Below are 16527 nucleotides of genomic sequence, written 5' to 3'. Positions count from 1 at the left end.
GGCCGTGGAGCCAAGGAGAGGTCCATCACCAGTCCTGGCCATTTTCTCTCCAGAGCCCCTGCCCCACCATGCCAGCTTGAGAGACGCCTCCCTGGCACACAGAGGAGCAAATGGCCTATTAGACAGATGATGGGAGACCCAGCACTCAGCCTCCACAGGCTTAGGACCAGGTGGGAGGCCGAGCAGGAGCCAGGGCCTGCCCTGGGCCTCATCCCAGCTCACCGCTGAGTTTGCCAAGCTCGGCAGAGTCCAGAACGGGGGACTCCAAAAGATGGGGGCTGGGGGTGAGAGCTGGCATCTTCCTCTCAGGTTCCCTCTATATCCTCCACCTTGACAGCACCGCCAGGAATGGCCCTGGCCAGACACTGCACCTCGTCTGCCCACACTGGCCCCCTTCTGCTAGCACAAAGCCTAAAAAGCCATGACTCCAACCTGCTTCAGTCAGAGTTACCACCAGCTACACCCCCATGATCTCCCATTTCACAGAAGAGAAAACTGAGGCCCAAGCAAGAGAAGCACATTCCCTACGGTTACAACAGAGGGAGACTCAAGCTCCGGCTTTCAAAGACCTGGCTTGTGCTACCCTCCAGCCAGCACCAGCCAGCAAGATCCAGAAAACAGGGCCACGCTAGAAAGGTCAGCCCCTGAAGCACCAGCTACAACTGCCACCCCCCCACACCCCACGCCGGCCTTGATTTCCCCATCTGCAATGCCCTACGGCTGAGCCTGACACGGTGAGCTGGTCCTAGAGAGAAGAGTGGTAGGGCTGGGAGCCTCAACGACCCAACAGTGTGGCCATGGTCACGACCCTCGACTTCCCCGAGAGGAAGGTGGGACTACTGTCCCCTGTGCTCCCCACAGCCCCTCTCACAGGGCACCCCCTGGCCTCCGGCCAGCAGCGGCACAGAAGCAACCGGGTGGTTAGCACAGACTAAACACCACGCAGGGGGCTTTCCACGGCTCCCTAGGTGCGGGCTCCTAGGCCCATTTGTCAGACAAGGAATTGGAAGCACAGAGACGCTAAGTAACTTGCTCAGGGTCACCCAGGAAGAGACAGAGTGGGGTGGACTGGTGGACAGACCAACAGACAAGGATGGAGAACACGACCCTGGTTGCTGGTGTCCAGCCAGAGGGGTGCAGGCTCAGAGGATGAAAGGAAGGTTGAGATGGAGGAGGGGGAACTGAGTCAGAACCTGTGGCCAGGGGAGGCGGCCCCATTACTGCCGTCAACTGCAGCTGTAACAGTTCCTGTCACTGGACACCTGCTCCTGCAGCCCTGCACACCCACTGCTGGTCTCAATGGTATCGCCAGTTCAGGCCACTTTCATTCTTCCTCTCTCACACATCTCTCAAATCCCCCGGTGGTGCCCCTCCCCAGGTAAGTAGAGTCATAGCGTGGTTCCCAGTGGTTCAGGGCCTTGCCCACGCTCCCACGCTCCCACGCTCCCAAGAGTGGCTGAGTGGGTTCTTGAACCCAGTTCTTAGATATCCCTACCCTCTCCGTCCTCGACTTTGGAAGAGTCTCCCAGGACACCAGGGCACCACCAGCTGCTGGTGGGGGAGAGGGTGGGGCCAAAGCCTTGAGGGGTGGGGCCAAGAGAGGCAGGGCGGGGCCTGGCAGGCAGGGGCGGGGCCTGGCAGGCGGGGGCGGGCTGGACGGAGAAGATTGGATCCCAGTTGCCCGGGCAACAGGATTAATTAATTCCAACTCTGGCTCTATCTGTGCCTTGGCTGGATGGGTGGTTTGGGCTCGCGGGTGTTTGTTTTGAAGGAAGGGGAGAGAAGCTGGAGGAGCCGGGGAGGCTGTGATCTCGGGGGCTAGCGAAGGACTGACACCCCCCCCCCCGACACAACGTTCACATGTAGCATCTCCACCCCCTACAGGAAGAGACGGGCTCCGGCATCCAGAGGCAACCTCGGACCTCCTCTCCCAAGGTGGCAGCGGCTCATCCCAGCCCAAACACCGCCTGGCTCAGACAGCAGACAACAGAGCCTGCAGTGTGCGCACACGTGCACACACACGCGTACAGACGGGGGAGAACACGGGCTCCATGGCGAGCGACTTGGGTTCAGACGCCAGCTTAGCTTTTTGAGTCTCAGCTTCCCCATCTGCAAAATGAGCAGCACTGCTCCCCTCCAAGGGTTCTTAGGAGAATTAGAAGGTGTCCCCAGTGCAGAGGCACCTGAGGGGTCTCATCTATCCTGGGGTCAAGGAACGTTTTGCTGAGGGTGATCCTGGTGATCAAACTGCCTACGCAGCACCCAGAAGACAGCACTTTTGAGAAACTGGAACGAGGCCAGGAGACGGGATAATGGTATGTGAGAGGGGCAGGGAGAGGGAGCCCAGAGGCAGGAGCCCCATGGCTGGGCCGAGTCCAACAGGTCCCAGAATCCAGCTGATTCTGACTGGTACAATTACCAATCGAGTACCATAACTATACAACGCTGCAATTCTATGGCCTCCTCACTTAAAAAGCCAGAATCACCTGTATCATAAATAACCCAATCTCCTGGATTTCAGCCCCAGGACAACAGGAAGCAGTGACATGCTAGGGAGCCCAGGACAACAGAAGGGTGTGGAATGAATTGGAGGCGGGGAGAGCTGGCCTTTGAGGAGGCTGCTGCAATGCTCCAGGCTCTCGATGGTGACTCAATGCAGGTGAGGGCAGCGGAGTGGACAGGTGATGGGACAAGAACAGGACTTGGTGACCTACAGGATGAAGATGGGAGACCAGGGGTGGAGTTCGGGGATGACTTCCAGGTCCAGATGGGTGGCCGAATGACGGTAGTGCCCACCCTGGAACGGGGAGCCTCAGAGAAGGAGCAAATGGGCTGATATGCAGGAGGAGAGAGGAAGAGTCCTGCGTTGGACAAGTTGAGATTTCAGGGCCAGAGGGACACCCCGAAAGACATGTCCAGTCATCAGGTGGCCACACCCAATGCCCAACAGCCAGAGGCAGGGCACAGTGGAGGACGGAAACTTAGGCATCCCCGCACACGGCTGATAAGAGGAGCCAAGGAAGTGGAGGATCAGGCCAGGAGGATCACCCCTGAGGGACGGACACAGCTGGGAGCAGACGCTTGTGCCCAGGAGCCTGCCGCACGGCTGCACTTGGACCCAGACCACCTGGGTTCAAATCCCGGCCCCTTCACCTCACCAGCTGTGAGATCCTGGGTAAGTCATTTCACCTCTCTGAGCCTCAACTTCCCCACCTGTAAAATGGAAATAAAAGTAATACCTACCCCACAGGATATTATGAGGAGGGCTGTCCTCCCTGGACCACTCAGCTAAGCCCCAGAGACACAGGATCTCCAGGAACCAGCCCTTGCAGGAAGGGTGCAGGCCACTAACCTTTGTTGAGCACCTGCCATGTGGCAGGCACCTCACAGGGGTTATACACCACATGGAGTGGCAGTCAAGGAGGAAGGGCCTGGAGTCAGACGGCTCCCGGCTAAATCCTGGGTCCCCAACTTACGAACCGGGACTGGGGCAGGCTCCTTACCTCCCAGATCCTTGGCTTCTGTGAATGTGAAATGGGGTAATAAGGGTGTCTACCCAGAGCTCCCGGGATTGCTGCGAGGATGAAATATGAAAACATGTAGAGCATCTGTCACCTGCCTGGCACACAGCAAGCACTCAACCAATCATCACCGTTGCCATTATCACAGTTGTTGTTACTCCTCCTCCCAACGGCCTGAGAAGGTGGATGGACTGATCCCCATGTAACCGACAAGAAGGACAAGGCCTCAACAACCCTAGTGTCCAGGACCTGGCCTGGCCACCACCTGGTCACAGGCTCCCCTTTCTCCCAGCCCAGGGCAGGGCCTCGGGAGACCGCCGGGGTCTGAACCCTGCCCTGACCACTCCGACCTTAGATCAGTCACCTAGCTCTCTGAGCCTTAGATTCCTCCCCTAAGAAATGAGGGTCCCATACCTGCACCATCGTCTGAGGACTGAGCAAGGCAATACGCGAACGGCATCCAGCCCAGGGAATGCACACAGCACGTGCTCAATAAATGACAGCAGTTATGATTCGCGATTGGATGCGAAGACCGGAAGGAATGAACGAATGCAGAGCGCTCACAGTGGCGTCCCAGGTGTGATGCCCTCCCAGAGCCATGCAACCACACCCCCAGAGGGCTGCAGCCTGGGGACCTGCCCGCGGGCGCTCCTGCCCTGGCATTCCTCCACCAGGCCGCCCCCCACCTGGGTGCCCCCCAACCTGCCACCCCCTGCAGCGAGCACACAGCCATGCGTGCCCCCACCCAGCCCTGGGACCAACCCAGCAGCCCCTCCCCCTCCCCCACTCTACATCTGCTCAATTAGACAAACTGGGGAGTGAGGAAAACAAAGACTTAACTTCTGAGCTAATCAGCCTGCCTCATACTAATTACCAACTTCCCGTGCATTAGGGCAGACTTCCTGGCGGAGGCGGAGGGGGAGCCTGGTCCCCAGAAATGACACCCCTTCCCCCAAAGCCTCAGACAGCCCAGTGATGGGGGCAGGGATCAGGCTTGGGCAGGTGGGCTGTCAAGGTGGGACTGGGTGGATGTGGCCAGAAGAAGGGGACACAGAGAATCCACTGGGCATAGCGCAGGGAATGCACCTGGGGCGGGGGGTGGGCGGGGGGATTCACTTGGGCAGGCTGCACCCTCCCAGGTTCCCCTACCAGGACCCCTGCCCCTTCCTGGGGGCAGCCTCAGGCTGTGGGGGAGGCCCCAGAGCAGGTGCCTCCGTAGGTGTCCAGCCCACGGCCTTGGCAGAGAGATGGACAGATGGACACTTTTAAGCTAGAAAATTGAGCAATGATCAGCGTGAAGCTTCTGAATCATGGCGTAGAGTGTGTGCATTTGTGTGTGTGCGCACGGCTGTCTCTGTGTGTTACATATGTTCACAAACGCACAGAGGGCTCAGGGCTGGGAGCCAGGAGGCCTGGCTTCAGTGCCCGGCTCGGCCCTGGGCAGCTCTCTACCCGTCTGAAATTCAGACTTTCCCACGACAGAGTCAGAGGGGATGTTTCCTAAGGTCGCTTATTCCTCAACCAATGCTCATTGAGCACCTACTGTGTACGCACTAGGCTCTGTGCTGGGGACACAGGTTGAGCTGTGAGCGGACAGACAAGGTCCCAGTCCTCACGGCTTCCACTGTGGTAGACGAGCCAGGAAACAAGCCAGGAAGTCGCACGTAAGCTGGTCAACAGACCAGCAAAAATGCCCGGCAGGGCATGGACCCTGCAGAATGTGGGCCACTGTGGCCGGGACAGGGCCGCTGTAGGCAGGGCTGTTGCTGCATTTCTTGGAAAAGGCCCCGCCCACCAATGAAATTTCAGATAATCTGAACTCACTGTGGGTCCCAGTACAAATCTCTTCCCCACTCCGGGCCTCAGTTTCCCACTTGCAACAACGAGGGAGCAGGGTGAGACGGTATCCAGGGTTCGTCCTAGCCCTCACACGCAAGGCTGCTCAGCTGCTTCTCCACTGTGCGTGTGTCTATGTGTGTCCCAGCCTCGAGCCCGGCTGCACCAGATGGACAGGGAGTCCATCACAGGCTCCCAGGGGCACACACTGCCCTCTGCTGGCATGGGGCACCCCTTAAGCTGCCTCCCTCTCCCCCTGCCATGGGGCCATCACAGCTGCCCACCACGTGCTGAGTGCCCCGCACACCACATCGCACCAAATTCTCACAACGGTCCTGCCAGGCAGGTACTGTTACCTTGTTTTACACATGGGGAGACTGAGGCTCAGCTAGGTCAAGTGACTTAGTAAGTGACAAGCTAGGGACTCAAATCTGGCCTGATCCCAAGCTGCCACGCCTACCGTGTGCCAAGACCACCTTCCTGGCCCACCGTCAAGGCTCAGACCAAGGGACCAGGCTGGCCCAGGCCCGGCCCAAGCACCACCCTCCACAGACTACCACGGGCACGCAACACAGCAAGATGGCTGGGACAGCCCAGGGAGCCAGACGGCCCAGGTTCAAATCCCGATCACATCACTGGCTCGCTGTGTGGCTGTGGGCAGGATCCTTAAGCTCTCAGCACCTTGGTTTCCCAATCTGTAAAATGGGGATAGTGATATTTTGTGAGGATTTAATTTCTGTAAAGTTCTTAGAACAGTGCCTGGCACTTGGTAAGTGTTATACAGATGTTGTTAAATAGAAAGAATAAATGACTCCCTTAGATTCTACAGGCCGCCTGAGAACTGGGTCCCACAGAGGGTTAAGGGTAGAGCTGACACTCAGACCCCGAGCCCAGGTCTCTCCCAACGGCAGCAAGGTGCCTCCAACTCAAGCGAGAGAACGAAGAAGTCCTGGGACTGACCAGACTCAGGCCCCAGCGGGTGAGAGTGCAGGCTGGGGGCCAGGCCTCCGGACCCTGCCCCAGACTCCTGTACCTCCTCCTTCTGTGGTTGTCACTCACCCGCCCTCCTCCACCCCCAGCTCCAGAAGGCATCAGGCACTCTTGTGCCATTCAGGGGCCCTGGGCAGCCAGGTGGTGAAGCAGCTCCCCCTGGCACCGATGGCCCAAGGCCCACTGGTCCTGGGACCCAGAGAGTGGGGATGGCACGGGGCAGCGGGGCCCCCCGGCATCCTGCTCCAGGGGCAGCCAGGGGCTTCCCGGCCCAGGCCCCCCACACCTCACCCCTCCCCAGGCCCCAGGGAGTCCCACAGGCAGGAATCCCATCCAGAATGGGGGTCCCACCTAAAACCCTCAGCCCAGAGCTGCAAGGGGAGTCCAGACGTCCACACTCAGCCCCGGCAGCAGACGCCCACAAACAAGCCCACCCCTGTCACAGGGCGGCCCGTGTGGGTCAGAGGGGTGAGGATTTGAAGTCGTGCACTACTGGTGAAAGTGGAAAAACTGTGACCAACCCAGCCGTCCACAACACAGACACAGCCATGCGAGGAGATGAGGTGGATGAGGATGGGCCCCGTTGTGCCCTGAGGGGAGGTGCCTGGAGAGCAGAGTCAGGGCCTCCTGGGTAGAGGCCGCGAAGCAAATCCCATGGGGAAGAAAACATGCCGTACAGGTATCCGCCGGTGCCCAGAAACATGGGGAAGGGCCCCCAGTGACAGGGAAGGGGCAGCAGCCTATCCCTATTTTACACACAGAGAGCATGTGTCAGGCCCCTAGTTAGAAAGGGGGTGCACACCCTCCAACACACAACAAACACACAAAACCACCCGGGGCACATGTGCTCACACCCACGCACACCCGGCTTTGGTCCCTCCACCTCCCTCAGGTGGCTGAGGGAGGGACACGAAGGCTGCCATAAACAGACGGGGCCAGGCTGTTTGCAGGGCGGGCACAGGCCAGAGGGTGGGCAGAAGGAGACAGAGAGGGAGACAGAGGCAGAGCTAAGAAAGCTGAGCCCAGGCCCTGGGTGACCCTGTCCAGACACAGCCACTTCATCCTGGCCCAGGGGCCATGGAAAGTGAGTGCCTAAGCTAGAAGCTACCAGAACACATTCCACCTTCAGCCCAGCCAGTCAGGGCAGGGTAACCACGGGCCAGGACCTCTCTGGGCATCAGCATGCCCGTGAGCACAGACCCTGCTGGCTGGGACTCTCCAGTGCTCTGGGGTCCTGATCCCCCATCAAAGCCCAGCTCCCAGACTTCCCTGGTGGCACAGTAGTTAAGAATCTGCCTGCCAACACGGGGGACACCGGTTCGATCCCTGGTCTGGGAAGATCCCACATGCCGCGGAGCAACTAAGCCCATGTGCCACAACTACTGAGCCTGTGCTCTAGAGCCCACAACCACTGAGCCTGTGCTCTACAGCCCGCGAGCCACAACTACTGAGCCCATGTGCCACAAGGACTGAGCCCACATGCCACAACTACTGAGCCTGCGTACCTAGAGCCCATGCTCCGCAACAAGAGAAGCCACCGCAATGAGAAGCCCACACACCGCAACTAAGAGGAGCCCCCGCCCGCTGCAGCTAGAGAAAGCCCGCGTGCAGCAACAAAGACCCAATGCAGCCAAAAATAAAATTAAATAAATTAATTAATTGTTTTAAAAAAAGCCCAGCTCCCAACCCTCCCCAGGTCCCTCAGCATCTGCAGCTGCCCTGGAGGCCCAGATGGTCCCCGAGGACAGCCCCCACCCCAAGCTCCCTCCTGAATCCAGGACAGAGCTTCTGGGTCAGCTGCCATCTCAACCAGGCTGGGAACTCCGTCTCCAAAGCCCCTTCCCTGCCAGCAACCTCAGCACCACATCAGAGAGGGGAAGAGCAGAGCAGTTACAGGAGACAGTAGGTACCAACACTCATCCGTACAGAAGGAGCAGATGGGTCCTGCCTTCCTGTATCCTCTCACTTAATCCTCATGAAGGCCCTTGATCCCATTTCATAGATGAAGACACGGAGGTTCAGAAAATGATTTGCTCAGAGCCAGGCAGCAAGGGGATGAATGAGCTGGGATGGAACCCACGCTGCCTACTCCGAAATGCATTGGCTCTTTCCACAGCATCTTGTTCAGCAGGCACTGGGGAGAGTGGGAAGAGCCACAGTGGCAGACAGCCCCACATTTCCTGGCCCAGCACCCCAGGCTATGGGATTCCGTAAGCCACAGCCTGTCCTCAACAGCCTAAAAGGTGGTGGCTGGAAAGGCCGTGAAGCCCTGCCTGCCTGCTCCCACCACCAGAAGCAGAGTCAGCATCTATTGAGCACTCACTGTACGCCAGGTGCAGTGCCAAGCACTTTATAGTTTCCACCTTATGAGGTGGGTACTATTTTTACTCCCATTCTACAGATGAGGATACTGAGGCACTTGTTATGGGCAGAATCAGGAGTTGACCCCAGGCCTGGGCCCACATGCTTGACCACTGTGTCACCCCCTTTTACAGCCCCAGGAGTTTCTCTGCTCTGACCCGCTGTCCCCAACCCAGCACCCCAGAGTGTCTGGCAGAGGCAGGAAAGGCCTTGCTCCCCAGGCCCTGCCTAGCTCCAGGGCCCCTGAGCCACCATCGTCTGGGGTACCTGTTCTGCTTTGCTGACCCCTCTGTGTAGTCTGTCTCTTGCTAGGATGCTCGGGGTCCTTGGCAGGCCCCAACTGCACCCCTGAGGACCAGAGAGAGTGAGGGACTTGGCAGGGTCACACAGCAAGTTGGAGGCAAGAAGGAGCCCTTGTGTCCACCTCACAGCTCAGCCCAGAGTCTGCCCTCCCTCCTATGCTGGTCAAGATTGAAGCTGGGTTAGTTGAGCTGTGACCCCAGGTGGAGGCAGGGGGTGGGGGCATGGGCCTTCGTCAGCTTCTGGAACTCCTCAGGCCTTACTAACCATGCAGCCCCCGACAGCCCTGTGGGCCTACTGTCTACAGGTACTCCTCCCTCCAAGCCTATCTCATCCCATCCCCTCCAGGTGCCCAGCAGTGTCCCCATTTCACAGATGAGCAAACTGAGATTCAGGTGCACATGACCACTCAGAATCAGGATCTAACCCACCGGGCCTTCCTTCCAACCACAGAACGGGCCCTCCTGTAGGTGCTGCCTTGAATCCAACCCCTTCCCAGTCCTCAGGGACTGCCTCTTCCAGGAAGGCTTCCCAGAACTCAGGGAGACTCCACTCAGTGGGACCATCCCCTCCTCCTGCACTCAGAAAGCAGATGGAGCCCAGGACACCCACAGTGCCTCCGCCCTCAGACTGGGGCTCCTGGGAGTCGAGGCTCTATCTCCCCTCAGACGGGGCACTCCCCGGAGTCAGGCTGTGTCTCCCTCAAACAAGGATCCTGATGGCTCGGTCTCTCCCCACCTCCCCTAACACCTGGGGCTCCCTCAGGACAGAGCGACATGCTCTCCTTCCTTCAGACCAGGAGTCATGAGAGTGGGACTCCCACCCCCCTCCTCCTGCACCTCCATCCACACAGCCCCCCCCCCAAGACTCTGCCCCAGGCAGGACCCCAGGCCACGCCCCAGCCCCCTCCTCTCACTCCCTCCTGGCCCTCCTCCAGGCCTGGCCCGTACCAGGCAGGCTACCCCCGCCCCGGCCCTGTCCATGAATCCCACCTCTGTTGGGCACCACAAACCCCCCTTTCTCCTCCCCAAACAAATGGGGTCTTGACTGAGACACTGGGATAACCGCACACAAGGCCAGATCTATTCCAGGGGCTAGTGAGGCTGCCAGCAGTTGGGGTGGGGGGAGCCAGGCTGGTGGGAGCGGTCTGCCCATCCGCAACCCCTCAAGGTCCAGCCTCTGAAATCGGGGCCACTCTAAGCTCCATCCTGGTGGGGCTGAGACGAATAGCTCACTCCCTGGGTAACCCCAGAGCAGACCCATCCCGGGCACCTCCATCACTCTCTCCCCTCTTATGAGACAGAGCAGACAGGAGCCTCCGAGCCTAGGTCCAAATCCCTGCTCTGTGCCCCATGGAGAATTTCCGCAAGCCTGAGTCCGGTCATTTGTAAAATGGGCATAACGAATATACTCTGCAGGGGCTGCTGTGACTGTGAAAGGGGATACAAATAAGAATGGCTCTGGTGCATAGTAGGTGCTCAATTAAAACCTTCTCTCTCCTCTCTGATCTTCTCTCTTTCTTTAAGGGAGGTGGGGGTGGGGTAGGATAAGAGAGCCCAGGCTGCTAGGGCAGAAAATGGCCTGTCCCAAGCACTTAAAATATCCCCCATTCAGAAGTCAAAATCTCAAATCCCTCAGGGCCGGCAGTGAGCCCCCCCCCCCCCCCCCCCCCCCCGGACCAGGGTGATTCAGCAGATGCTGTTCTTTCCACCCTGGGGAGGGGGACTTGAAGCCAAGGCTGCAAATCAAAGGTCAAAGCCCACTGCCTCCCAGAAGCCAGCCCAGATCAGCCAAGATAGAATCCCCATTTTATAGACATGTAAACTGAGACACAGAGTGGTTAAGTAATTTGCCTAAGGCCACACAGGTAGTGAGCAGCTGAACTGATTCAAGATAGTATCCCCATTTTATAGACATGTAAACTGAGACACAGAGTGATTAAGTAATTTGCCTAAGGCCACACAGGTAGTGAGCAGCTGAACTGATTCAAGATAGTACCCCATTTTATAGACATGTAAACTGAGACACAGAGTCGTTAAGTAATTTGCCTAAGGCCACACAGGTAGTGAGCAGCTGAACTCATTTCTTTTGACAATTCTGGCTGCTAACATAAGGTTTTCCTTCAGGCAGGAGTCCTCCCTACTTAAAAGCCTTTCTGTGATTCTGCCTCTGTGTTCAGAGTAAAGTCTAAACTCTCTAACCTAAAACGCAAAGCTCCCGGGCAAGGCGGTGTAGCGCAGCAGGAAAAGCACTTGACCCGTAACCAGCCCAATCTGGGGTCAAACGCCAGGTCTGCCACCTACTTCCAGCTGCGTGTTCACAGGCAGTTTACCAAGCTTCCCTAGAGCCACTTTCCATATGTGTAAAATGGGAATGATGAGATGACTTCCCAGGGTAGCTGGCAGGGTTAGCCCACGCCTTCACCACATATCTACTGAGCATTTACTATGTGCCAGACCCCATTCAAGGCCCTTAGGATGGAGCAGGGAACAAGACGGAAAAAGCTCCTGCCTTCACAGAGCTGATACTCTAAGCTCTCACGGTAGGAGCGTGGATAATAAACAAGCAAATAAACAAAATAGCATAGGTCGTGGTAGGGGCTAGAAGGAAACAAAGAGAGAGGGAAGGACGAGAGCAATGAACGGTGTGGTCAGGGAGGGCCTCCCTGAGGAGGTGACAGCGAGACAGAACAGGAGACAGCCACGCACGCCACAAGCCCGCGGAGCAGCAACAGGCACAGAAGGAACGGCCACTCCTGTAGAAGGAACAGCAAGTGCAAAGGCTGGGGAATTCAGTGACACCCGGAGCATGTGGGAAAATGCCTGGCCCGTAGCAGAAAATCAGTAAACAGCAGGTACTGGTATTACTGCTACAAGCCCCTTAAGCTCCTTGCATCTTGCTTTTTTTCCTCTTCTGGAAAATGAGATGCTGTGAGGATTCAAGGGAATCCTAGGTCTCTTCCACTTACGTGAATTCATTTAAAGTACCCCTTGTTCTTGGGACTTCCCTGGTGGCGCAGTGGTTAAGAATCCGCTTGCCAATGCAGGGGACACGAGTTTGAGCCCTGGTCCGGGAAGATCCCACATGCCATGGAGCAGCTAAGCCCATGAGCCACAACTACTAAGCCTGCGCTCTAGAGCCCGCAAGCCATAACTACTGAAGCCCGTGCACCTAGAGCCCATGCTCTGCAACAAGAGAAGCCACTGCAATGAGAAGCCCGTGCACCACAACAAAGAGTATGCCCGCTCGCCACAACTAGAGAAAGCCTGCGCACAGCAACGAAGACCCAATGCAGCCAGAAATAAATTAATTAGTTAATTTTTTTAAAATTTTAAAATAAAATTAAAATCTAACTTAAAAATATATATATATAATTTAAAAAACAAAGTAACCCTTGTTCCATTATTATTCCTCCAATTTTGCAGGTGGGGAAACTGAGGCTCCCAAGATCCCACAGCCCATAAAGGGCAACATTAGGACGTGAACCTGGGTCTTGTAATCCCAAACTCTGTGCTCCTGCCAGCCTTCTGTGGTCTCACTGTACTTAGAGTGCTCAGAACCTCCTTCTCTCTATCCCAAGACAGCTCTGTTAGAAAGTCTCTTGTGATGAACTGAGGCCTATGCCTGCTTGGTCCCACTTCTGCCATTTGGGACCACCCAGGACTGCTCTCTATCTTCTCTTACCCAAGTCAGCCAGAAAGGTGAGAAGGCTGACAGGTTAGAGAGAGCAGCTGCCGCTGCAGGAAACTCCTCCCCAGGCACCAGGCCCAGTGCTTTAACTTCATTCCCCTGCCTCACATTGGCAAGGTGAGGTAAGGATTCTTATCATACCCATTATACAGATGAAGAAACTGAGGTCCAGGGACTTCCCTGGTGGTCCAGTGGTTAAAAATCCGTCTTGCAACGCAGGGGACACCGGTTTGATCCCTGGTCAGGGGACTAACATCCCACATGCTGCGGGCTGTGTGCCACAATTAGAGAGCCCTCGCACCGCAACTAATGACCCTGCATGCCACAACTAGAGAGAAGCCTGCGCACTGCAATGAAGAGCTCACGTGCTGCACCCAAAAATCTTGGGTGCCTCAGCTAAGACCCAATGCAGCCAAAAAGTATACAATTAAATATATATATATATATATATTTTTTAATTTAAAAAAAAAAGAAACTGAGGTCCAGAAAGGTAGAGAAACGTGGCTAGGGCCATCCACCTAGACAGTGGCGGAGGCAGGATCTGAACTCAGATCTCTGTCACTCAAAAGACATCCTGCTTGTCACTCCGCAAATCCCTAAAAAGTCCTCTTTGGATATCCTTTTCAGTCCCTTGCCTGGCTTGTCCCCTGGTGGTGCCAAGGTTGACAGGACAGACTTCCCCTGATACTCCCAGGGTACCACCAGCCAGGGCTGGCTGAGCTGGCAGAACACTGGGCCCTTGGGGAGGAAGCCAGGAGGCTGGGGGCTCAGGCACAGCTCGGGGGACAAGGCCCACATGATTAAAGTGCACACCCAGGCCCCTGGAGCTAGCAGGCAGGGAGCACCGGACAGGGAGCCAGCCACACCTAGTTCCGTCCTGGCTCCACGACCAAGGTGCTGCATGACCCTCCTCTTCTCCAAGCCCCGCCTCCTGCTTCCTTGATGTCAGGTCAATACCTCCGCTGCTCAGTGAACACAGGAAAGGAAAAATGAGGCAGATCTCTGGTGAGAAGGCACCTTGTCCACCCCAGACATGTCAGAAAATCATTTTTTAAAGAAAGTAACGATGATGGTGGTGGTTACCACTTACTGAGAGTCTACTCGGTGCCAGGAACCAGAGCATCAGATATTATCCCAAGTGACAGCAACCTCGAGAGGCATGTGCATCATCTCCATTTTACAGAAGGGGAAACTGAGGCACAGAGTCATACAGCTGTAAGTGACAGAGCCAGGATTCAAACCCCGAACTCTGTGCTCTTCCACGCTGCCTCCTACTGTTACCAAAATGAAATGAATACCTGGGGACTGAGGGAAGAGAGACAACTCTGAACAGCGGGAGGCAGGGTGGGGGGGCCGGAGTCCTGGGGGAGGAGTTAGGCCTGGTGAGTTGAATATTTGGGGAGGCAGGCACCCAGGGTCAAATCCCAGGCCCAGCACATGTATGCTGTGTGACCTTGGGCAAGTCACTTCCCCTGTCTGATACCTCAAAGGCAGGCATCAATGCCAGGCTTCCCAGAGCTCAGCAAACACGAAGGATGGGGACGAAGTCATTTGGGGACAAGGAGGGAACATGCGTCCAGATGGTGGGCTAGTATGCTCCAAGTCCCCGAGGAGGGAGAGGGCTCAAGGAACAGAGGCAGGAGAGCTTGGCCACGAAGTGGGAGGGGAGGACAGGCAACAGAAGGCCATGGGAGGAGGGATGCCAGTGGTGCAGCAGGGGCCCCGGTCTGGCCTGGACAGGGCAGGATGCGCAATGTAAGTGGGGAGCAGAGCTCAGACCCACCCAGTGTGCCTCACTGCCCCCACCGAAGAACCCTGCTTCAGCCTGTGCCAGCAATACCGAGTCCACAGCAGTAGCCCCTGCCCCATCACCCCCCACCCCATCCTCCATGGAGCACCCATCACCAGCCCTCCCCCAGAGAACCCCAACACCTTGGCAGCCACGGCCCCTCCACATGGGGACCACCACATCTTAGAAACGGCATCTCCCTCTCCTTAGCAACCACCAACAGCAAGCCCAGACAGCCAGCCTCCTCCCTCTGTTTCCTCCTCTCTCCATGGAGACCACAATGCCACAGAGGCGGCTCCCTCGCCAGGGCAACGGCAACCACCGTCACTCAGCGCCCCGCCTGGACAACAGCTCCCTCCACGTGGCCACCACCAACACAGCCACAGTGACAGCGACAGCCTCGGCCTCTCCTCTCCAGGGCAGCCACCAGCCCCAGCCTGGACAGCTCCTGCCAGTGGCCGGCCTGCCTGCCTGCGGCCTCCTAGTGTCAGACTGCTCCCCTGCCTCCTCCCAAATTCAATGACACTGGATCAGGCCTGGTATTGACTCTGCCGGCACTACCCCTGCTCCCCGCTCACTCCCGGCCCCTCCGTCCGCCCCTCTCTACGTGGAAAGGCCCCACCCGAGACAGAAGAGGCCATGTTCTTCCAGGGCAACCCCTGGAGGCTGGTCCTGCCACCCCCAGCTGGGGCACAGATGCCCCCTGCCCTGCTGGGGTGCAGGCAGGCCAGGCTCTGGCTCTCAGCCGGGCAAAGGGGCAGGAGTGGGGTCTCTGAGCCAACAGGGGCTGCCTCCCTCCCCTCCCCAGTGGACCTGTTCCAGCCCCCCAAAGGCCCACCACTCTGCCAGCTGCCTCAGAGGCCCTGTGGAAGGGAAGCCGGGGGGGGGGAGCAGAGTTGGGGTGCCGGCAGCTGGGGGCAGGGGTGAGGCAGGGCAGGAAGGGACAAACAGGAGGCAGAGGCTGGGCTACATCACGGGTTTTCAAGGCCAGGTCACGTGGGCCGTGCTCACAACAGCCACACTCACACGCCGTCAGAAGGACCCTGTCCTTACCAGATCTCTGCGGGCAGAGGGAGCCCCTGCGGCCAGCGAAGCCCTGTCCCTGGCCTGGTCTCAGCAGCGGCGGCAGCGATGGAGTCTCAGGTCCTGGTCCAGCTCGGGCGGCAGCAGCTCCTCACCCAAGTCCTCTCCTTCTGCGGGGAGGAGGCGAGGGGGAGAACGGGGAGGGAGGGGGGGGACAGCAGGAGGGAGGGAGGAGGGAAAAATGCTGAAGTCTTGAAGGGTACACTCACTTTTTTCTTAGGTTTCCCATGGTAACCGAATATACCACAAATGAATATCACTGTGAGAGAGAGGAGGGAGGCAGAGGGAGGGGAGGAATGGAGGGAGATGCAGAGAGATGGAGACAGAAAGATGATGGGGCAGGAAAGAGGGAAGGGAAGGGCCTCAAGACCCAGAAGGAAGGCTGGGGACTCCCCACCCTACCCCCCAGGGTTCTCGGGTGAGGAGAGGGGAGGAGCCAGGGGCCGCAGGGCTTCTTCCAATCCCTCCACGGCCCCTGGGCAGGAGGTGCAAGCAACAGATGGAGAGATTTTCTGGGAGCTAAAGGGCCCCCACTCCCACCCACCTCATCCCATCCGTGCTCTTCAGCCCCTGCTGGGCCTCTCAGCCTGGACGGTCCTCCCAAGTCACTGTCCCAGCCCCACACCTCACTCCCGGTCACAGACACACACTCAGGTGGGGATGGCCACACACACCCTCACGCTGACCTGATGCCCGGCACCCCCACACACCCCTCCAGCCACGCCGCCCTCCTCTCGGTCACCCCAACACCCGCTCTCGGCCCACTCCCTCCTACAGCTGGGCCCCATCCCCTCTGCTGCAGGGAACCAGCACCCCTCTCCCCCCAGCACATCTCTTACTCAAAACTTTGCAAGGACTGGCACCCACCCCTGGGGCCCCCCGCCCGTGTGCCACCAGGGGTAACACCTCGGCCCCACCACCCGCCATGTGTGTACATGCTCACACACCCTTAGAGCA

General features: G+C 57.8%; 1 protein-coding gene across 1 annotated transcript in view; it reads right to left on the bottom strand.

The window, feature by feature from the left end:
• ELFN2 (extracellular leucine rich repeat and fibronectin type III domain containing 2) overlaps positions 1-15675 on the bottom strand; it is a 43513-nt gene extending 27838 nt beyond the window's left edge. Inside the window, exon 1 of the mRNA XM_060164785.1 lies at positions 15541-15675. The gene's annotated coding sequence lies outside the window, so the exon portion shown is untranslated. The remainder of the gene's footprint in view (positions 1-15540) is intronic.
• Between the last annotated feature and the right edge of the window lie 852 nt (positions 15676-16527).

The sequence above is a fragment of the Lagenorhynchus albirostris genome, chromosome 11, assembly GCF_949774975.1.
Source record: "Lagenorhynchus albirostris chromosome 11, mLagAlb1.1, whole genome shotgun sequence".
Taxonomy (NCBI): Eukaryota; Metazoa; Chordata; class Mammalia; order Artiodactyla; family Delphinidae; genus Lagenorhynchus; species Lagenorhynchus albirostris.
The sequence above is the reverse complement of the archived record's forward strand: the minus strand, read 5'-3'. Positions and strand labels throughout refer to the sequence as shown.